This window comes from Idiotropiscis lumnitzeri, unplaced genomic scaffold (assembly GCF_059441095.1).
Source record: "Idiotropiscis lumnitzeri isolate Australia: NSW breed Sydney's pygmy pipehorse unplaced genomic scaffold, RoL_Ilum_1.0 HiC_scaffold_220, whole genome shotgun sequence".
In the NCBI taxonomy this organism is placed as follows: Eukaryota; Metazoa; Chordata; class Actinopteri; order Syngnathiformes; family Syngnathidae; genus Idiotropiscis; species Idiotropiscis lumnitzeri.
The window spans coordinates 162,746-185,950 of NW_028283758.1; the positions used below are offsets into that span (position 1 = coordinate 162,746).

Below are 23,205 nucleotides of genomic sequence, written 5' to 3' on the forward strand. Positions count from 1 at the left end.
TTTCTAGAAAATATTATTACTTTTTTTATTATTATTATTATTATTATTATTAGGGCCTGAGCAGCGACCGCTGCGAAGTCCCTGTTGTTTTTGTAGAAATTATTATTATTATTATTTTTCCGATTGTTCGATCGCATTTTTGACCCCCGAAACATGCACAAAAACTCACCAAACTTGGCAGTCTCATCGGGCATGGCGAGAAATTTGATATTTTAACGTCTAATATGAACAGGAAGTGAGTTTTGAATTTTTGAGAGTCCGACTTTTGCCCTTTTTTGCATGTTTACTGGGGTCATTCTTTTGCACCCTGATCCTAAAGGCTTCATCTGATTGCCTTAAAATTTTGTCTGTAGCATCTTAAGACCTGGGACAAACACTGGGGCTAAAATCTTTTGTTTCCGAAATACTATATGACGGGGGCGGGGCTTCAAAGTTTTCACTTAAGATTTCCTTCGCCGCAATGGACAAAATGCTTAATAACTCTCCTGCACATGCTGCTAAAAATCCAAAACTTCACATGTACATAAAGAGTCGGTACCTGAAGACATCTATATGTTTATATTCTGTTATACACCTTGCGCCAATCAATATCATTTTTTACGTTTTGACATACTGCACGGTGCCCTTTTAACGAATCCGATTGAAAATTGGCGAGAAAAGACTCAAGACATTGATCTTACTCTATCCCTATTTTTGTGACTTTCCTTCGAAGGGCGTGGCTATTGCGGTGCCGCAGAGTCTGATTATTCTCCGTGGCAACAAAAGTTCCTGCAAAATGATTCAGATGATCCATCTTCTCGAAATTTTTCACATTTGAGGATATTCAGGCCCTGAAGACGGCTGCCAACTTATTTTTGATCGCAGTGGTAGCGCCACCAACTGGTAAAACAAATACAAATTATTTTCGTTGATGTTTTTCTCCGGGCAGGTTCACAAAATCTACCTTATATTTGCTCGGATTAGTGTTTAGGCCTTGAGGATGTCACAATACGAAAGTCTTTCGCCTTCTTCAGAGTGTCACATGATGGTGTCTTGTGACCCGTCTTTATCAGCTGATGTTCCATGAGGGCGTGACTTACCTGTCACAAGAATGAAGGCAAGTCACACCCCCCGCTGTCCGTTCACTCCGCCAAGATGCTGCTCCAGGTGGTAGAGAGGATGAAGGCTCCCTTGTCTCTGTTCATGGTTTTTATGCCTCGCTTGCAGATCTCAATGGCCTCTCTGATCCAGCGCTGTTGTTTGTTCTCTTCGGTGCGGATGACCCTGCCCTTCGCCCGGTCCATGATATGGTTTTCCCTTCTGCAGTGGTCAGTGATTGCTGATTTGTTATATTCATGTTGTGCTTGTTCTTTTACTGCTATGATTTTTCATTTTTTTGACAGGTAATTCACACCCTCATGGAACATAAGCTGATAAAGACGGGTCTCAAGACACCATCATGCGACACTCTGAAGAAGGCGAAAGACTCGCCGAAACATGTCAGGTAAAACATTTACCTAAAACATAATTGTCTGCTTTTAATGAATCTGTCAAATATCAATAATAAGAAGACAAAATGAACCTCATACAAATAAATGAATGCTTAATAACTCCCCTGCACATGCTCCTAATAATCCAAACCTTCACCTGTCAATAAAATGTCCCGACCTGAAGACATCTTAATGTTATTATTTTGTTATACACACAGCGCCGCCAAGTGGAATCAAAAATTTGTTTTTATTTTAATTTCCACGTACTGCACGGTGCCCTTTTGACGAATCCGACTGAAAATTAGTCAGAAAAGACTCAAGACAATGATCTTACTCTCTGCCGAATTTTGTGACGTTTTGGCAAAAGGCGTGGCTATTACGGTGCTGAAAAGTCCGATTGTACTCTGTGGCAACAAAAGCTCCGGCAACATGACTCAGATGATCCTATCTTCTCGAAGTTGTACACATTTGAGGATACTTCAGCCCTGAAGACATCTACCAACTTATTTTTCATCGTAGTAGTAGCGCCACCAACTGGTAAAAGCTAATACAAGTTATTTTCTTGGATGTTTTTCTCCGTGCAACTCAACAAGGTCGCCCTCATATATGCTCCGAGGACTGTTTCGGCCATGAGGATGTCACAATACGAAATTCATCCTTTTTCGTGAAAAGTTGTGGGAGTGGCATTGCACTGTTTGGCAATAAAACAACGCTGATTATGAGGTTCTAAATATGAACGACAACTCGTGAAACTTGACACACACATCAGGCAGAGCAAATTTATCAATATTTTATACGTTAGTTGTGCAGCTTTTTTGAAATGGCTCGCCATGGCCCTCGAGAAATGTTCAAAAAAGCAGCCCTGGTTGAGTGTTTCACCTCGCTTTTTGTAAATTTTATGGAGTACAGTGAACCCTCGGTTATCGCGGTTAATGGGGACCGAGACCACCCGCGGAAACTGAAAATCCGCGAAGTAGCGGCGCACCTTAAAAAATGCTTAAAAGAAAATACAATATATATAATAAATATATATATATATATATATATATATATATATATATATATATATATATATATATATATATATATATATACGGGGAGAGAGAGAGAGAGAGAGTGAAATTCATGTTATAACAAAAAAACCAAATTATTATTAAAACGTATTATTTTTTTATTCCCCAGCCATTCTTTTTGTATTTATTTAATTACTCCGACTTTTACCAGCTGGTACGCCGTCCGGTGTTCCCTGTGAAATGAAAGGTGGCATTCTTTAATTATTTATTTATTTATTCATTTATTCATTCATAACTGACAGCTTCGCGCTCCGTTCGTGTCCGGGCGGAAGAGGTGTTCCAATTCGGCTTAACTGTGACACACGCCCGCCCTCCTCCCCCGGAGCTTCCATTCGGTTAAACTTAGGGGCCGCTTGGCACCGCCCGTGCCCGGGGAAGGTGCTCCTCTTCGGCTTACTGTGACGCGAGCATGCCCGCCTCCTCCGGAGCTTCCATTCGTTAAACTTAGGGGCCGCTTGGAACCGCCCGTGCCCGGCAAAGGTGCTCCTCTTCGGCTTACTGTGACGCAAGCATGCCCTCCTCCTCCGGAGCTTCCATTTGGTTAAACTTAGGGGCCGCTTGGAACCGCCCGTGCCTGGGGAAGGTGCTCCTCTTCGGCTTACTGTGACGCGAGCATGCCCTCCTCCTCCGGAGCTTCCATTCGGTTAAACTTAGGGGCCGCTTGGCACCGCCCGTGCCCGGGGACGGTGCTCCTCTACGGCTTAACTGCCACGCACGCCGGCCGGAGCCTTGGTACGGTCCGAACCGCGCGAAACGTCGCCACCGATCGTGTCCGGGGGAACGTGCTCTTCTTCGTCCACTCTCCTCTTCGCCCACGCTCTTCTCCGGCGCACGCCGGCCGTCTAACCGCTCCAGCGCCCGTCGTGCCACTCGGCGAAACTACAATGCCCCCGAATATTTTTTATACCCGCGAAGCACTGAACCCGCGAAAGGTGAACCGCGAAGTAGCGAGGGTTCACTGTATGTATAAGACCAAGACCTACAAAAAATTCTCTTGAAGCAATGAGCTAGGTTTTACAGGAAGTCGGCCATTTTGAATTTACTTAAAAGGGGCGGGTCACCACAATGGACTTTGTGTAGAAATTATTATTGGGGCCCGAGCAGCGACCGCGGCGAGGTCCCTATTGTTTATGTAGAAATTATTATTAGGGCCCGAGCAGCGACCGCTACGAGGTCCCCATTGTTTTTGTGGAAATTATTATTATTATTATTATTAGGGCCCGAGCAGTGACCGCTGCGAGGTCCCTATTGTTTTTCTAGAAATTGTTATTAGGGCCCGAGCTGCGACGGCTGCGAGGTCCCTATTGTTTTTGTAGAAAATATCATTACTTTTATTATTATTATTATTATTATTATTAGGGCCTGAGCAGCGACCGCTGCGAAGTCCCTGTTGTTTTTGTAGAAATTATTATTATTATTATTTTTCCGATTGTACGATCGCATTTTTGACCCCGAAACATGCACAAAAACTCACCAAACTTGGCAGTCTCATCGGGCATGGCGAGAAATTTGATATTTTAACGTCTAATATGAACAGGAAGTGAGTTATGAATTTTTGAAAGTCCGACTTTTGCCCTTTTTTGCATGTTTACAGGGGTCATTCTTTTGCACCCTGATCCTAAAGGCTTCATCTGATTGCCTTAAAATTCTGTCTGTAGCATCTTAAGACCTGGGACAAACACTGGGGCTAAAATCTTTTGTTTCCGAAATACTATATGACGGGGGCGGGGCTTCAAAGTTTTCACTTAAGATTTCCTTCGCCGCAATGGACAAAATGCTTAATAACTCTCCTGCACATGCTGCTAAAAATCCAAAACTTCACATGTACATAAAGAGTCGGTACCTGAAGACATCTATATGTTTATATTCTGTTATACACCTTGCGCCAATCAATAACATTTTTTACATTTTGACGTACTGCACGGTGCCCTTTTAACGAATCCGATTGAAAATTGGCTAGAAAAGACTCAAGACATTGATCTTACTCTATCCCTATTTTTGTGACTTTCCTTCGAAGGGCGTGGCTATTGCGGTGCCGCAGAGTCTGATTATTCTCCGTGGCAACAAAAGTTCCTGCAAAATGATTCAGATGATCCATCTTCTCGAAATTTTTCACATTTGAGGATATTCAGGCCCTGAAGACGGCTGCCAACTTATTTTTGATCGCAGTGGTAGCGCCACCAACTGGTTAAAACAAATACAAATTATTTTCGTTGATGTTTTTCTCCGGGCAGGTTCACAAAATCTACCTTATATTTGCTCGGATGAGTGTTTAGGCCTTGAGGATGTCACAATACGAAAGTCTTTCGCCTTCTTCAGAGTGTCACATGATGGTGTCTTGTGACCCGTCTTTATCAGCTGATGTTCCATGAGGGCGTGACTTACCTGTCACAAGAATGAAGGCAAGTCACACCCCCCGCTGTCCGTTCACTCCGCCAAGATGCTGCTCTAGGTGGTAGAGAGGATGAAGGCTCCCTTGTCTCTGTTCATGGTTTTTATGCCTCGCTTGCAGATCTCAATGGCCTCTCTGATCCAGCGCTGTTGTTTGTTCTCTTCGGTGCGGATGACCCTGCCCTTCTCCCGGTCCATGATGTGGTTTTCCCTTTTGCAGTGGTCAGTGATTGCTGATTTGTAATGTTCATGTTGTGCTTGTTCTTTTACTGCTCTGATTTTTCATTTTTTTGACAGGTAAGTCACACCCTCATGGAACATCAGCTGATAAAGACGGGTCTCAAGACACCATCATGCGACACTCTGAAGAAGGCGAAAGACTCGCCGAAACATGTCAGGTAAAAAATTAACCTAAAACATAATTGTCTGCTTTTAATGAATCAGTCAAATATCAATAATAAGAAGACAAAATGAACCTAATACAAATAAATGAATGCTTAATAACTCCCCTGCACATGCTCCTGAAAATCCAAACCTTCACCTGTAAATAAAACGTCCCGACCTGAAGACATCTTAATGTTATTATTTTGTTCTACACACAGCGCCGCCAAGTGGAATCAAAAATGTGTTTTTATTTTAATTTTCACATCCTGCACGGTGCCCTTTTGACAAATCCGACTGAAAATTAGTCAGAAAAGACTCAAGACAATGATCTTTCTCTCTGCCGAATTTTGTGACGTTTTGGCAAAAGGCGTGGCTATTACGGTGCTGAAAAGTCAGATTGTACTCTGTGGCAACAAAAGCTCCGGCAACATGACTCAGATGATCCTATCTTCTCGAAGTTGTACACATTTGAGGATACTTCAGCCCTGAAGACATCGACCAACTTATTTTTCATCGTAGTAGTAGCGCCACCAACTGGTAAAAGCTAATACAAGTTATTTTCTTGGATGTTTTTCCCCGTGCAACTCAACAAGGTCGCCCTGATATATGCTCGGATGACTGTTTCGGCCATGAGGATGTCACAATACGAAATTCGTCCTTTTTCGTGTAAAGTTGTGGGAGTGGCATTGCACTGTTCGGCAATAAAACAACGCTGATTATGAGGTTCTAAATATGAACGACAACTCGTGAAACTTTACACACACATCAGGCCGAGCAAATTTATCAATATTTTATACGTTAGTTGTGCAGCTTTTTTGAAATGGCTCGCCATGGCCCTCGAGAAATGTTAAAAAAAGCAGCCCTGGTTGAGTGTTTCACCTCGCTTTTTGTAAATTTTATGGAGTACAGTGAACCCTCGGTAATCGCGGTTAATGGGGACAGAGACCACCCGCGAAAACTGAAAATCCGCGAAGTAGCGGCGCACCTTCAAAAATGCTTAAAAAAATATACAATATATATAATAAATATATAAATATATATATATATATATATATATATATATATATATATATATATATATATATACGGGGAGAGAGAGAGTGAAATTCATGTTATAACAAAAAAACCAAATTATTATTAAAACGTATTATTTTTTTATTCCCCAGCCATTCTTTTTGTATTTATTTAATTACTCCGACTTTTATCTGCTGGTACGCCGTCCGGTGTGCCCTGTGAAATGAAAGGTGGCATTCTTTATTCATTTATTTATTTATTCTTTTATACATTCATAACTGACAGCTTCGCGCTCCGCTCGTGCCCGGGCGGAAGAGGTGCTCCAATTCGGCTTAACTGTGACACACACCCGCCCTCCTCCCCCGGAGCTTCCATTCGGTTAAACTTAGGGGCCGCTTGGCACCGCCCGTGCCCGGGGAAGGTGCTCCTCTTCGGCTTACTGTGACGCGAGCATGCCCTCCTCCTCCGGAGCTTCCATTCGGTTAAACTTAGGGGCCGCTTGGAATCGCCCGTGCCCGGGGAAGGTGCTCCTCTTCGGCTTACTGTGACGCGAGCATGCCCTCCTCCTCCGGAGCTTCCATTCGGTTAAACTTAGGGGCCGCTTGGCACCGCCCGTGCCCGGGGAAGGTTCTCCTCTACGGCTTAACTGCCACGCACGCCGGCCGGAGCTCTGGTACTGTCCGAACCGCGCGAAACGTCGCCACCGATCGTGTCCGGGGGAACGTGCTCTTCTTCGTCCACTCTCCTCTTCGCCCACGCTCTTCTTCGGCGCACACCGGCCGTCTAACCGCTCCAGCGCCCCGTCGTGCCGCTCGGCGAAACTACAATGCCCCCGAATATTTTTTAGACCCGCGAAGCACTGAACCCGCGAAAGGTGAACCGCCAAGTAGCGAGGGTTCACTGTATGTATAAGACCAAGACCTACAAAAAAGTCTCTTGGAGCAATGAGCTAGGTTTTACAGGAAGTCGGCCATTTTGAATTTACTTAAAAGGGGGCGGGTCACCACAATGGACTTTGTGTAGAAATTATAATTGGGGCCCGAGCAGCGACCGCGGCGAGGTCCGTATTGTTTTTGTAGAAATTATTATTATTATTATTATTAGGGCCCGAGCAGTGACCGCTGCGAGGTCCCTATTGTTTTTCTAGAAATTGTTATTAGGGCCCGAGCTGCGACGGCTGCGAGGTCCCTATTGTTTTTGTAGAAAATATTATTACTTTTATTATTATTATTATTATTATTATTAGGGCCTGAGCAGCGACCGCTGCGAAGTCCCTGTTGTTTTTGTAGAAATTATTATTATTATTATTTTTCCGATTGTTCGATTGCATTTTTGACCCCCGAAACATGCACAAAAACTCACCAAACTTGGCAGTCTCATCGGGCATGGGGAGAAATTTGATATTTTAAACGTCTAATATGAACAGGAAGTGAGTTATGAATTTTTGAAAGTCCGACTTTTGCCCTTTTTTGCATGTTTACAGGGGTCATTCTTTTGCACCCTGATCCTAAAGGCTTCATCTGATTGCCTTAAAATTCTGTCTGTAGCATCTTAAGACCTGGGACAAACACTGGGGCTAAAATTGGGGCTAAAATCTTTTGTTTCCGAAATACTATATGACGGGGGCGGGGCTTCAAAGTTTTCACTTAAGATTTCCTTCGCCGCAATGGACAAAATGCTTAATAACTCTCCTGCACATGCTGCTAAAAATCCAAAACTTCACATGTACATAAAGAGTCGGTACCTGAAGACATCTATATGTTTATACTCTGTTATACACCTTGCGCCAATCAATATAATTTTTTACATTTTGACGTACTGCACGGTGCCCTTTTAACGAATCCGATTGAAAATTGGCTAGAAAAGACTCAAGACATTGATCTTACTCTATCCCTATTTTTGTGACTTTCCTTCGAAGGGCGTGGCTATTACGGTGCCGCAGAGTCTGATTATTCTCCGTGGCAACAAAAGTTCCTGCAAAATGATTCAGATGATCCATCTTCTCGAAATTTTTCACATTTGAGGATATTCAGGCCCTGAAGACGGCTGCCAACTTATTTTTGATCGCAGTGGTAGCGCCACCAACTGGTTAAAACAAATACAAATTATTTTCGTTGATTTTTTTCTCCGGGCAGGTTAACAAAATCTACCTTATATTTGCTCGGATGAGTGTTTAGGCCTTGAGGATGTCACAATACGAAAGTCTTTCGCCTTCTTCAGAGTGTCACATGATGGTGTCTTGTGACCCGTCTTTATCAGCTGATGTTCCATGAGGGCGTGACTTACCTGTCACAAGAATGAAGGCAAGTCACGCCCCCCGCTGTCCGTTCACTCCGCCAAGATGCTGCTCCAGGTGGTAGAGAGGATTGTCTCTGTTCATGGTTTTTATGCCTCGCTTGCAGATCTCAATGGCCTCTCTGATCCAGCGCTGTTGTTTGTTCTCTTCGGTGCGGATGACCTTGCCCTTCTCCCGGTCCATGATGTGGTTTTCCCTTTTGCAGTGGTCAGTGATTGCTGATTTGTAATGTTCATGTTGTGCTTGTTCTTTTACTGCTCTGATTTTTCATTTTTTTGACAGGTAAGTCACACCCACATGGAACATCAGCTGATAAAGACGGGTCTCAAGACACCATCATGCGACACTCTGAAGAAGGCGAAAGACTCGCCGAAACATGTCAGGTAAAAAATTAACCTAAAACATAATTGTCTGCTTTTAATGAATCAGTCAAATATCAATAATAAGAAGACAAAATGAACCTAATACAAATAAATGAATGCTTAATAACGCCCCTGCACATGCTCCTAAAAATCCAAACCTTCACCTGTAAATAAAACGTCCCGACCTGAAGACATCTTAATGTTATTATTTTGTTATACACACAGCGCCGCCAAGTGGAATCAAAAATGTGTTTTTATTTTAATTTTCACGTACTGCACGGTGCCCTTTTGACGAATCCGACTGAAAATTAGTCAGAAAAGACTCAAGACAATGATCTTACTCTCTGCCGAATTTTGTGACGTTTTGGCAAAAGGCGTGGCTATTACGGTGCTGAAAAGTCCGATTGTACTTTGTGGCAACAAAAGCTCCGGCAACATGACTCAGATGATCCTATCTTCTCGAAGTTGTACACATTTGAGGATACTTCAGCCCTGAAGACATCTACCAACTTATTTTTCATCGTAGTAGTAGCGCCACCAACTGGTAAAAGCTAATACAAGTTATTTTCTTGGATGTTTTTCTCCGTGCAACTCAACAAGGTCGCCCTCATATATGCTCGGATGACTGTTTCGGCCATGAGGATGTCACAATACGAAATTCATCCTTTTTCGTGAAAAGTTGTGGGAGTGGCATTGCACTGTTCGGCAATAAAACAACGCTGATTATGAGGTTCTAAATATGAACGACAACTCGTGAAACTTTACACACACATCAGGCAGAGCAAATTTATCAATATTTTATACGTTAGTTGTGCAGCTTTTTTGAAATGGCTCGCCTTGGCCCTCGAGAAAAGTTAAAAAAAGAATAGAATAGAAATAGAAATCCCTTTATTGTCATTGTACTCAAGTGTGCAACGAGATTAGAGGGCTCCCCTCTCCAGTGCAATACAACAATAATACAGACAATATATAAATTAGATAAATAAATAAGACAGTGCAATGGAATTCAGTACTGAATAGGGCATATAGAAACACATCACAATGCTGTTTTGCAAGGTTAGGGTGGTCTCGTGTGTGTGTGAGAGTTCAGTATGGAGATGGCTCTCGGAAAGAAACTGTTTCTCAGTCTATTGGTCCTTGATTTGATGCATCTGTAGCGCCTGCCAGAGGGCAACCGGTCGAACAGGTGTGAGTTTGGGTGGGTATTGTCTTTGACGATGTTGAGAGCCCCTCTGAGGCACCGGGCGGTGTAGATGTCCGACAGCGAGGGGAGAGGGCAGCCAATAATCCTTTGCGCTGTTTTGACTGTCCTCTGGAGCCTCACTCTGTCCGCCTCAGTGCAGCCGCTGTACCAGGTGGAGACACAGTACGTCAGCAGGCTCTCGATGGACGAGTGGTAGAAGGCCAGCAGCAGCTTCCTGTCCAGGTTGAATTTCCTGAGGACTCTCAGGAAGTGCAGACGTTGGCGGACCTTCTTTACCACTGCTGTGGTGTTGTGACTCCAAGAAAGGTCATCGGAGATCTGTACTCCCAGGAACTTGAACGTGTGGACCCTCTCCACACACACGCCTTCGATGCAGAGGGGTGCGGCAGCGTCTTGTTCCTCCTGAAGTCGACGACAATCTCCTTTGTTTTAGCAGAGTTAAGGTGCAGTCTGTTGTCCTTGCACCAAGTTGTCAGTCTCCCTACCTCCTCTCTGTAGGCTGTCTCGTCACCTTCCGAGATCAGACCGACCACTGTCGTGTCGTCAGCAAACTTGACGATGGTGTTGTTGCCGTGGGCCGGGCTGCAGTCGTAGGTGTAGAGGGCGTACAGGAGAGGGCTCAGCACGCATCCTTGGGGGGAACCGGTGCTCACCATGAGGGTGGAGGACGTGTAGGGGCCGAGCAACACAGTCTGGGGTCTGTTGGTCAGAAAGTCCTTAATCCAGATGTGTGTGAGGGCAGGGAGGCCGAGAGTGTCCAGTTTGGCGACGAGGATGTCTGGGATGATTGTGTTGAATGCCGAGCTGTAGTCCACAAAGAGCATCCTTGCATAGCTCCGCTGTTGTTCCAGGTGGCCCAGCACAACATGCAGAGCAGCCCTGGTTGAGTGTTTCACCTCGCTTTTTGTAAATTTTATGGAGTACAGTGAACCCTCGGTTATCGCGGTTAATGGGGACCGAGACCACCCGCGAAAACTGAAAATCCGCGAAGTAGCGGCGCACCTTCAAAAATGCTTTAAAAAAAAATACAATATATATATATATATATATATATATATACGGGGAGAGAGAGAGTGAAATTCATGTTATAACAAAAAAAACAAATTATTATTAAAACGTATTATTTTTTTATTCCCCAGCCATTCTTTTTGTATTTATTTAATTACTCCGACTTTTACCTGCTGGTACGCCGTCCGGTGTGCCCTGTGCAATGAAAGGTGCCATTCTTTATTTATTTATTCATTTATTCATTCATAACTGACAGCTTCGCGCTCCGCTCGTGCCCGGGCGGAAGAGGTGCTCCAATTCGGCTTAACTGTGACACACGCCCACCCTCCTCCCCCGGAGCTTCCATTCGGTTAAACTTAGGGGCCGCTTGGCACCGCCGTGCCCGGGGAAGGTGCTCCTCTTCGGCTTACTGTGTCGCGAGCATGCCCTCCTCCTCCGGAGCTTCCATTCGGTTAAACTTAGGGGCCGCTTGGAACCGCCCGTGCCCGGGGAAGGTGCTCCTCTTCGGCTTACTGTGACGCGAGCATGCCCTCCTCCTCCGGAGCTTCCATTCCATTAAACTTAGGGGCCGCTTGGCACCGCCCGTGCCCGGGGAAGGTGCTCCTCTACGGCTTAACTGCCACGCACGCCGGCCGGAGCTCTGGTACGGTCCGAACCGCGCGAAACGTCGCCACCGATCGTGTCCGGGGGAACGTGCTCTTCTTCGTCCACTCTCCTCTTCGCCCACGCTCTTCTTCGGCGCACGCCGGCCGTCTAACCGCTCCAGCGCCCCGTCGTGCCGCTCGGCGAAACTACAATGCCCCCGAATATTTTTTATACCCGCGAAGCACTGAACCCGCGAAAGGTGAACCGCGAAGTAGCGAGGGTTCACTGTATGTATAAGACCAAGACCTACAAAAAAGTCTCTTGGAGCAATGAGCTAGGTTTTACAGGAAGTCGGCCATTTTGAATTTACTTAAAAGGGGGCGGGTCACCACAATGGACTTTGTGTAGAAATTATTATTGGGGCCCGAGCAGCGACCGCGGCGAGGTCCCTATTGTTTATGTAGAAATTATTATTAGGGCCCGAGCAGCGACCGCTACGAGGTCCCCATTGTTTTTGTGGAAATTATTATTATTAATATTATTAGGGCCCGAGCAGTGACCGCTGCGAGGTCCCTATTGTTATTAGGGCCCGAGCTGCGACGGCTGCGAAGTCCCTATTGTTTTTGTAGAAATTATTATTATTATTATTTTTCCGATTGTTCGATCGCATTTTTGACCCCCGAAACATGCACAAAAATTCACCAAACTTGGCAGTCTCATCGGGCATGGCGAAAAATTTGATATTTTAACGTCTAATATGAACAGGAAGTGAGTTATGAATTTTTGAAAGTCCGACTTTTGCCCTTTTTTGCATGTTTACAGGGGTCATTCTTTTGCACCCTGATCCTAAAGGCTTCATCTGATTGCCTTAAAATTCTGTCTGTAGCATCTTAAGACCTGGGACAAACACTGGGGCTAAAATCTTTTGTTTCCGAAATACTATATGAACGGGGGCGGGGCTTCGAAGTTTTCACTTAAGATTTCCTTCGCCGCAATGGACAAAATGCTTAATAACTCTCCTGCACATGCTGCTAAAAATCCAAAACTTCACATGTACATAAAGAGTCGGTACCTGAAGACATCGATATGTTTATATTCAGTTATACACCTTGCGCCAATCAATATAATTTTATACATTTTGACGTACTGCACGGTGCCCTTTTAACGAATCCGATTGAAAATTGGCTAGAAAAGACTCAAGACATTGATCTTACTCTATCCCTATTTTTGTGACTTTCCTTCGAAGGGCGTGGCTATTACGGTGCCGCAGAGTCTGATTAATCTCCGTGGCAACAAAAGTTCCTGCAAAATGATTCAGATGATCCATCTTCTCGAAATTTTTCACATTTGAGGATATTCAGGCCCTGAAGACGGCTGCCAACTTATTTTTGATCGCAGTGGTAGCGCCACCAACTGGTTAAAACAAATACAAATTATTTTCGTTGATGTTTTTCTCCGGGCAGGTTAACAAAATCTACCTTATGTTTGTTCGGATGAGTGTTTAGGCCTTGAGGATGTCACAATATGAAAGTCTTTCGCCTTCTTCAGAGTGTCACATGATGGTGTCTTGTGACCCGTCTTTATCAGCTGATGTTCCATGAGGGCGTGACTTACCTGTCACAAGAATGAAGGCAAGTCACGCCCCCCGCTGTCCGTTCACTCCGCCAAGATGCTGCTCCAGGTGGTAGAGAGGATGAAGGCTCCCTTGTCTCTGTTCATGGTTTTTATGCCTCGCTTGCAGATCTCAATGGCCTCTCTGATCCAGCGCTGTTGTTTGTTCTCTTCGTTGCGGATGACCCTGCCCTTCTCCCGGTCCATGATGTGGTTTTCCCTTTTGCAGTGGTCAGTGATTGCTGATTTGTAATATTCATGTTGTGCTTGTTCTTTTACTGCTCTGATTTTTCATTTTTTTGACAGGTAAGTCACACCCTCATGGAACATCAGCTGATAAAGACGGGTCTCAAGACACCATCATGCGACACTCTGAAGAAGGCGAAAGACTCGCCGAAACATGTCAGGTAAAAAATTAACCTAAAACATAATTGTCTGCTTTTAATGAATCTGTCAAATATCAATAATAAGAAGACAAAATGAACCTAATACAAATAAATGAATGCTTAATAACTCCCCTGCACATGCTCCTAAAAATCCAAACCTTCACCTGTAAATAAAACGTCCCGACCTGAAGACATCTTAATGTTATTATTTTGTTATACACACAGCGCCGCCAAGTGGAATCAAAAATGTGTTTTTATTTTAATTTTCACATACTGCACGGTGCCCTTTTGACGAATCCGACTGAAAATTTGTCAGAAAAGACTCAAGACAATGATCTTACTCTCTGCCGAATTTTGTGACGTTTTGGCAAAAGGCGTGGCTATTACGGTGCTGAAAAGTCCGATTGTACTTTGTGGCAACAAAAGCTCCGGCAACATGACTCAGATGATCCTATCTTCTCGAAGTTGTACACATTTGAGGATACTTCAGCCCTGAAGACATCTACCAACTTATTTTTCATCGTAGTAGTAGCGCCACCAACTGGTAAAAGCTAATACAAATTATTTTCTTGGATGTTTTTCTCCGTGCAACTCAACAAGGTCGCCCTCATATATGCTCGGATGACTGTTTCGGCCATGAGGATGTCACAATACGAAATTCATCCTTTTTCGTGAAAAGTTGTGGGAGTGGCATTGCACTGTTCGGCAATAAAACAACGCTGATTATGAGGTTCTAAATATGAACGACAACTCGTGAAACTTTACACACACATCAGGCAGAGCAAATTTATCAATATTTTATCCGTTAGTTGTGCAGCTTTTTTGAAATGGCTCGCCATGGCCCTCGAGAAATGTTCAAAAAAGCAGCCCTGGTTGAGTGTTTCACCTCGCTTTTTGTAAATTTTATGGAGTACAGTGAACCCTCGGTTATCGCGGTTAATGTTAAAATGGTCGAATGGTCAATGACAAGAATTGCAGTGCAAGCACGTATTATCGGCGCGGGTTCGATCCCCACCTGATGTGCCTCGCATGATTTCTTTGGCTGCCAGGATGGCCGAGTGGTCTAAGGCGCCGCGTTCAGGACCCAGTCTCCCCAGGAGGCCTGGGTTCGAATCTCGAATTTCCCCATTGTGGGACTAATAAAGGGAATATTAGTATTATTATGGCTGCCAGGATGGCCGAGTGGTCTAAGGCGCCGCGTTCAGGACCCAGTCTCCCCACGAGGCCTGGGTTAGAATCTCAAATTTCCCCATTGTGGGACTAATAAAGGGAATATTATATTATTATTATTATATTATAATGGGGACCGAGACCACCCGCAAAAACTGAAAATCCGCGAAGTAGCGGCGCACCTTCAAAAATGCTTAAAAAAAAATACAATATATATAATAAATATATAAATATATATATATATATATATATTTATATATATATATATATATATATATATATACGAGGAGAGAGAGAGAGAGTGAAATTCATGTTATAACAAAAAAACCAAATTATTATTAAAACGTATTATTTTTTTATTCCCCAGCCATTCTTTTTGTATTTATTTAATTACTCCGACTTTTACCTGCTGGTACGCCGTCCGGTGTGCCCTGTGAAATGAAAGGTGGCATTCTTTATTTATTTATTTATTTATTCATTTATTCATTCATAACTGACAGCTTCGCGCTCCGTTCGTGCCCGGGCGGAAGAGGTGTTCCAATTCGGCTTAACTGTGACACACGCCCGCCCTCCTCCCCCGGAGCTTCCATTCGGTTAAACTTAGGGGCCGCTTGGAACCGCCCGTGCCCGGCGAAGGTGCTCCTCTTCGGCTTACTGTGACGCGAGCATGCCCTCCTCCTCCGGAGCTTCCATTCGGTTAAACTTAGGGGCCGCTTGGAACCGCCCGTGCCCGGGGAAGGTGCTCCTCTTCGGCTTACTGTGACGCGAGCATGCCCTCCTCCTCCGGAGCTTCCATTCGGTTAAACTTAGGGGCCGCTTGGCACCGCCCGTGCCCGGGGAAGGTGCTCCTCTACGGCTTAACTGCCACGCACGCCGGCCGGAGCTCTGGTACGGTCCGAACCGCGCGAAACGTCGCCACCGATCGTGTCCGGGGGAACGTGCTCTTCTTCGTCCAATCTCCTCTTCGCCCACGCTCTTCTTCGGCGCACGCCGGCCGTTTAACCGCTCCAGCGCCCGTCGTGCCGCTCGGCGAAACTACAATGCCCCCGAATATTTTTTATACCCGCGAAGCACTGAACCCGCGAAAGGTGAACCGCGAAGTAGCGAGGGTTCACTGTATGTATAAGGCCAAGACCTACAAAAAAGTCTCTTGGAGCAATGAGCTAGGTTTTACAGGAAGTCGGCCATTTTGAATTTACTTAAAAGGGGGCGGGTCACCACAATGGACTTTGTGTAGAAATTATTATTGGGGCCCGAGCAGCGACCGCGGCGAGGTCCCTATTGTTTATGTAGAAATTATTATTAGGGCCGAGCAGCGACCGCTACGAGGTCCCCATTGTTTTTGTGGAAATTATTATTATTATTATTATTAGGGCCCGAGCAGTGACCGCTGCGAGGTCCCTATTGTTTTTCTAGAAAATATTATTACTTTTTTTATTATTATTATTATTATTATTATTAGGGCCTGAGCAGCGACCGCTGCGAAGTCCCTGTTGTTTTTGTAGAAATTATTATTATTATTATTTTTCCGATTGTTCGATCGCATTTTTGACCCCCGAAACATGCACAAAAACTCACCAAACTTGGCAGTCTCATCGGGCATGGCGAGAAATTTGATATTTTAAACGTCTAATATGAACAGGAAGTGAGTTATGAATTTTTGAAAGTCCGACTTTTGCTCTTTTTTGCATGTTTACAGGGGTCATTCTTTTGCACCCTGATCCTAAAGGCTTCATCTGATTGCCTTAAAATTTTGTCTGTAGCATCTTAAGACCTGGGACAAACACTGGGGCTAAAATCTTTTGTTTCCGAAATACTATATGACGGGGGCGGGGCTTCAAAGTTTTCACTTAAGATTTCCTTCGCCGCAATGGACAAAATGCTTAATAACTCTCCTGCACATGCTGCTAAAAATCCAAAACTTCACATGTACATAAAGAGTCGGTACCTGAAGACATCTATATGTTTATATTCTGTTATACACCTTGCGCCAATCAATATCATTTTTTACGTTTTGACGTACTGCACGGTGCCCTTTTAACGAATCCGATTGAAAATTGGCGAGAAAAGACTCAAGACATTGATCTTACTCTATCCCTATTTTTGTGACTTTCCTTCGAAGGGCGTGGCTATTGCGGTGCCGCAGAGTCTGATTATTCTCCGTGGCAACAAAAGTTCCTGCAAAATGATTCAGATGATCCATCTTCTCGAAATTTTTCACATTTGAGGATATTCAGGCCCTGAAGACGGCTGCCAACTTATTTTTGATCGCAGTGGTAGCGCCACCAACTGGTAAAACAAATACAAATTATTTTCGTTGATGTTTTTCTCCGGGCAGGTTCACAAAATCTACCTTATATTTGCTCGGATTAGTGTTTAGGCCTTGAGGATGTCACAATACGAAAGTCTTTCGCCTTCTTCAGAGTGTCACATGATGGTGTCTTGTGACCCGTCTTTATCAGCTGATGTTCCATGAGGGCGTGACTTACCTGTCACAAGAATGAAGGCAAGTCACACCCCCCGCTGTCCGTTCACTCCGCCAAGATGCTGCTCCAGGTGGTAGAGAGGATGAAGGCTCCCTTGTCTCTGTTCATGGTTTTTATGCCTCGCTTGCAGATCTCAATGGCCTCTCTGATCCAGCGCTGTTGTTTGTTCTCTTCGGTGCGGATGACCCTGCCCTTCTCCCGGTCCATGATGTGGTTTTCCCTTCTGCAGTGGTCAGTGATTGCTGATTTGTAATATTCATGTTGTGCTTGTTCTTTTACTGCTATGATTTTTCATTTTTTTGACAGGTAATTCACACCCTCATGGAACATAAGCTGATAAAGACGGGTCTCAAGACACCATCATGCGACACTCTGAAGAAGGCGAAAGACTCGCCGAAACATGTCAGGTAAAACATTTACCTAAAACATAATTGTCTGCTTTTAATGAATCTGTCAAATATCAATAATAAGAAGACAAAATGAACCTCATACAAATAAATGAATGCTTAATAACTCCCCTGCACATGCTCCTAATAATCCAAACCTTCACCTGTAAATAAAATGTCCCGACCTGAAGACATCTTAATGTTATTATTTTGTTATACACACAGCGCCGCCAAGTGGAATCAAAAATTTGTTTTTATTTTAATTTTCACATACTGCACGGTGCCCTTTTGACGAATCCGACTGAAAATTAGTCAGAAAAGACTCAAGACAATGATCTTACTCTCTGCCGAATTTTGTGACGTTTTGGCAAAAGGCGTGGCTATTACGGTGCTGAAAAGTCCGATTGTACTCTGTGGCAACAAAAGCTCCGGCAACATGACTCAGATGATCCTATCTTCTCGAAGTTGTACACATTTGAGGATACTTCAGCCCTGAAGACATCTACCAACTTATTTTTCATCGTAGTAGTAGCGCCACCAACTGGTAAAAGCTAATACAAGTTATTTTCTTGGATGTTTTTCTCCGTGCAACTCAACAAGGTCGCCCTCATATATGCTCGGAGGACTGTTTCGGCCATGAGGATGTCACAATACGAAATTCATCCTTTTTCGTGAAAAGTTGTGGGAGTGGCATTGCACTGTTTGGCAATAAAACAACGCTGATTACGAGGTTCTAAATATGAACGACAACTCGTGAAACTTGACACACACATCAGGCAGAGCAAATTTATCAATATTTTATACGTTAGTTGTGCAGCTTTTTTGAAATGGCTCGCCATGGCCCTCGAGAAATGTTCAAAAAAGCAGCCCTGGTTGAGTGTTTCACCTCGCTTTTTGTAAATTTTATGGAGTACAGTGAACCCTCGGTTATCGCGGTTAATGGGGACCGAGACCACCCGCGGAAACTGAAAATCCGCGAAGTAGCGGCGCACCTTCAAAAATGCTTAAAAGAAAATACAATATATATAATAAATATATATATATATATATATATATATATATATATATATATATACGGGGAGAGAGAGAGAGAGAGAGTGAAATTCATGTTATAACAAAAAAACCAAATTATTATTAAAACGTATTATTTTTTTATTCCCCAGCCATTCTTTTTGTATTTATTTAATTACTCCGACTTTTACCAGCTGGTACGCCGTCCGGTGTTCCCTGTGAAATGAAAGGTGGCATTCTTTAATTATTTATTTATTTATTCATTTATTCATTCATAACTGACAGCTTCGCGCTCCGTTCGTGTCCGGGCGGAAGAGGTGTTCCAATTCGGCTTAACTGTGACACACGCCCGCCCTCCTCCCCCGGAGCTTCCATTCGGTTAAACTTAGGGGCCGCTTGGCTCCGCCCGTGCCCGGGGAAGGTGCTCCTCTTCGGCTTACTGTGACGCGAGCATGCCCGCCTCCTCCGGAGCTTCCATTCGGTTAAACTTAGGGGCCGCTTGGAACCGCCCGTGCCCGGCAAAGGTGCTCCTCTTCGGCTTACTGTGACGCGAGCATGCCCTCCTCCTCCGGAGCTTCCATTTGGTTAAACTTAGGGGCCGCTTGGAACCGCCCGTGCCTGGGGAAGGTGCTCCTCTTCGGCTTACTGTGACGCGAGCATGCCCTCCTCCTCCGGAGCTTCCATTCGGTTAAACTTAGGGGCCGCTTGGCACCGCCCGTGCCCGGGGACGGTGCTCCTCTACGGCTTAACTGCCACGCACGCCGGCCGGAGCCTTGGTACGGTCCGAACCGCGCGAAACGTCGCCACCGATCGTGTCCGGGGGAACGTGCTCTTCTTCGTCCACTCTCCTCTTCGCCCACGCTCTTCTTCGGCGCACGCCGGCCGTCTAACCGCTCCAGCGCCCGTCGTGCCGCTCGGCGAAACTACAATGCCCCCGAATATTTTTTATACCCGCGAAGCACTGAACCCGCGAAAGGTGAACCGCGAAGTAGCGAGGGTTCACTGTATGTATAAGACCAAGACCTACAAAAAAGTCTCTTGGAGCAATGAGCTAGGTTTTACAGGAAGTCGGCCATTTTGAATTTACTTAAAAGGGGCGGGTCACCACAATGGACTTTGTGTAGAAATTATTATTGGGGCCCGAGCAGCGACCGCGGCGAGGTCCCTATTGTTTATGTAGAAATTATTATTAGGGCCCGAGCAGCGACCGCTACGAGGTCCCCATTGTTTTTGTGGAAATTATTATTATTATTATTATTAGGGCCCGAGCAGTGACCGCTGCGAGGTCCCTATTGTTTTTCTAGAAATTGTTATTAGGGCCCGAGCTGCGACGGCTGCGAGGTCCCTATTGTTTTTGTAGAAAATATCATTACTTTTATTATTATTATTATTATTATTATTAGGGCCTGAGCAGCGACCGCTGCGAAGTCCCTGTTGTTTTTGTAGAAATTATTATTATTATTATTTTTCCGATTGTACGATCGCATTTTTGACCCCGAAACATGCACAAAAACTCACCAAACTTGGCAGTCTCATCGGGCATGGCGAGAAATTTGATATTTTAACGTCTAATATGAACAGGAAGTGAGTTATGAATTTTTGAAAGTCCGACTTTTGCCCTTTTTTGCATGTTTACAGGGGTCATTCTTTTGCACCCTGATCCTAAAGGCTTCATCTGATTGCCTTAAAATTCTGTCTGTAGCATCTTAAGACCTGGGACAAACACTGGGGCTAAAATCTTTTGTTTCCGAAATACTATATGACGGGGGCGGGGCTTCAAAGTTTTCACTTAAGATTTCCTTCGCCGCAATGGACAAAATGCTTAATAACTCTCCTGCACATGCTGCTAAAAATCCAAAACTTCACATGTACATAAAGAGTCGGTACCTGAAGACATCTATATGTTTATATTCTGTTATACACCTTGCGCCAATCAATAACATTTTTTACATTTTGACGTACTGCACGGTGCCCTTTTAACGAATCCGATTGAAAATTGGCTAGAAAAGACTCAAGACATTGATCTTACTCTATCCCTATTTTTGTGACTTTCCTTCGAAGGGCGTGGCTATTGCGGTGCCGCAGAGTCTGATTATTCTCCGTGGCAACAAAAGTTCCTGCAAAATGATTCAGATGATCCATCTTCTCGAAATTTTTCACATTTGAGGATATTCAGGCCCTGAAGACGGCTGCCAACTTATTTTTGATCGCAGTGGTAGCGCCACCAACTGGTTAAAACAAATACAAATTATTTTCGTTGATGTTTTTCTCCGGGCAGGTTCACAAAATCTACCTTATATTTGCTCGGATGAGTGTTTAGGCCTTGAGGATGTCACAATACGAAAGTCTTTCGCCTTCTTCAGAGTGTCACATGATGGTGTCTTGTGACCCGTCTTTATCAGCTGATGTTCCATGAGGGCGTGACTTACCTGTCACAAGAATGAAGGCAAGTCACACCCCCGCTGTCCGTTCACTCCGCCAAGATGCTGCTCTAGGTGGTAGAGAGGATGAAGGCTCCCTTGTCTCTGTTCATGGTTTTTATGCCTCGCTTGCAGATCTCAATGGCCTCTCTGATCCAGCGCTGTTGTTTGTTCTCTTCGGTGCGGATGACCCTGCCCTTCTCCCGGTCCATGATGTGGTTTTCCCTTTTGCAGTGGTCAGTGATTGCTGATTTGTAATGTTCATGTTGTGCTTGTTCTTTTACTGCTCTGATTTTTCATTTTTTTGACAGGTAAGTCACACCCTCATGGAACATCAGCTGATAAAGACGGGTCTCAAGACACCATCATGCGACACTCTGAAGAAGGCGAAAGACTCGCCGAAACATGTCAGGTAAAAAATTAACCTAAAACATAATTGTCTGCTTTTAATGAATCAGTCAAATATCAATAATAAGAAGACAAAATGAACCTAATACAAATAAATGAATGCTTAATAACTCCCCTGCACATGCTCCTGAAAATCCAAACCTTCACCTGTAAATAAAACGTCCCGACCTGAAGACATCTTAATGTTATTATTTTGTTATACACACAGCGCCGCCAAGTGGAATCAAAAATGTGTTTTTATTTTAATTTTCACATCCTGCACGGTGCCCTTTTGACAAATCCGACTGAAAATTAGTCAGAAAAGACTCAAGACAATGATCTTTCTCTCTGCCGAATTTTGTGATGTTTTGGCAAAAGGCATGGCTATTACGGTGCTGAAAAGTCAGATTGTACTCTGTGGCAACAAAAGCTCCGGCAACATGACTCAGATGATCCTATCTTCTCGAAGTTGTACACATTTGAGGATACTTCAGCCCTGAAGACATCTACCAACTTATTTTTCATCGTAGTAGTAGCGCCACCAACTGGTAAAAGCTAATACAAGTTATTTTCTTGGATGTTTTTCTCCGTGCAACTCAACAAGGTCGCCCTCATATATGCTCGGATGACTGTTTCGGCCATGAGGATGTCACAATACGAAATTCGTCCTTTTTCGTGTAAAGTTGTGGGAGTGGCATTGCACTGTTCGGCAATAAAACAACGCTGATTATGAGGTTCTACATATGAACGACAACTCGTGAAACTTTACACACACATCAGGCAGAGCAAATTTATCAATATTTTATACGTTAGTTGTGCAGCTTTTTTGAAATGGCTCGCCATGGCCCTCGAGAAATGTTCAAAAAAGCAGCCCTGGTTGAGTGTTTCACCTCGCTTTTTGTAAATTTTATGGAGTACAGTGAACCCTCGGTTATGGCGGTTAATGGGGACAGAGACCACCCGCGAAAACTGAAAATCCGCGAAGTAGCGGCGCACCTTCAAAAATGCTTAAAAGAAAATACAATATATATAATAAATATATATATATATATATATATATATATGTATATATATATATATATATATATATATACGGGGAGAGAGAGAGTGAAATTCATGTTATAACAAAAAAAACTAATTATTATTAAAACGTATTATTTTTTTATTCCCCAGCCATTCTTTTTGTATTTATTTAATTACTCCGACTTTTACCTGCTGGTACGCCGTCCGGTGTGCCCTGTGAAATGAAAGGTGGCATTCTTTATTTATTTATTCATTTATTCATTCATAACTGACAGCTTCGCGCTCCGCTCGTGCCCGGGCGGAAGAGGTGCTCCAATTCGGCTTAACTGTGACACACGCCCACCCTCCTCCCCCGGAGCTTCCATTCGGTTAAACTTAGGGGCCGCTTGGCACCGCCCGTGCCCGGGGAAGGTGCTCCTCTTCGGCTTACTGTGTCGCGAGCATGCCCTCCTCCTCCGGAGATTCCATTCGGTTAAACTTAGGGGCCGCTTGGAACCGCCCGTGCCCGGGGAAGGTGCTCCTCTTCGGCTTACTGTGAC

The 23,205-nt window shown here is 44.3% G+C and overlaps 1 long non-coding RNA gene across 1 annotated transcript; it reads left to right on the forward strand.

Moving 5' to 3' along the window:
* The first annotated feature begins 8,730 nt into the window (after window positions 1-8,730).
* Window positions 8,731-13,603, forward strand: LOC148314772 (uncharacterized). Its single transcript, XR_015841526.1, has 3 exons — window positions 8,731-8,834; window positions 8,910-9,010; window positions 13,528-13,603. It is a non-coding gene; the product is annotated as an uncharacterized LOC148314772 (long non-coding RNA).
* The last annotated feature ends 9,602 nt before the right edge of the window (window positions 13,604-23,205 follow it).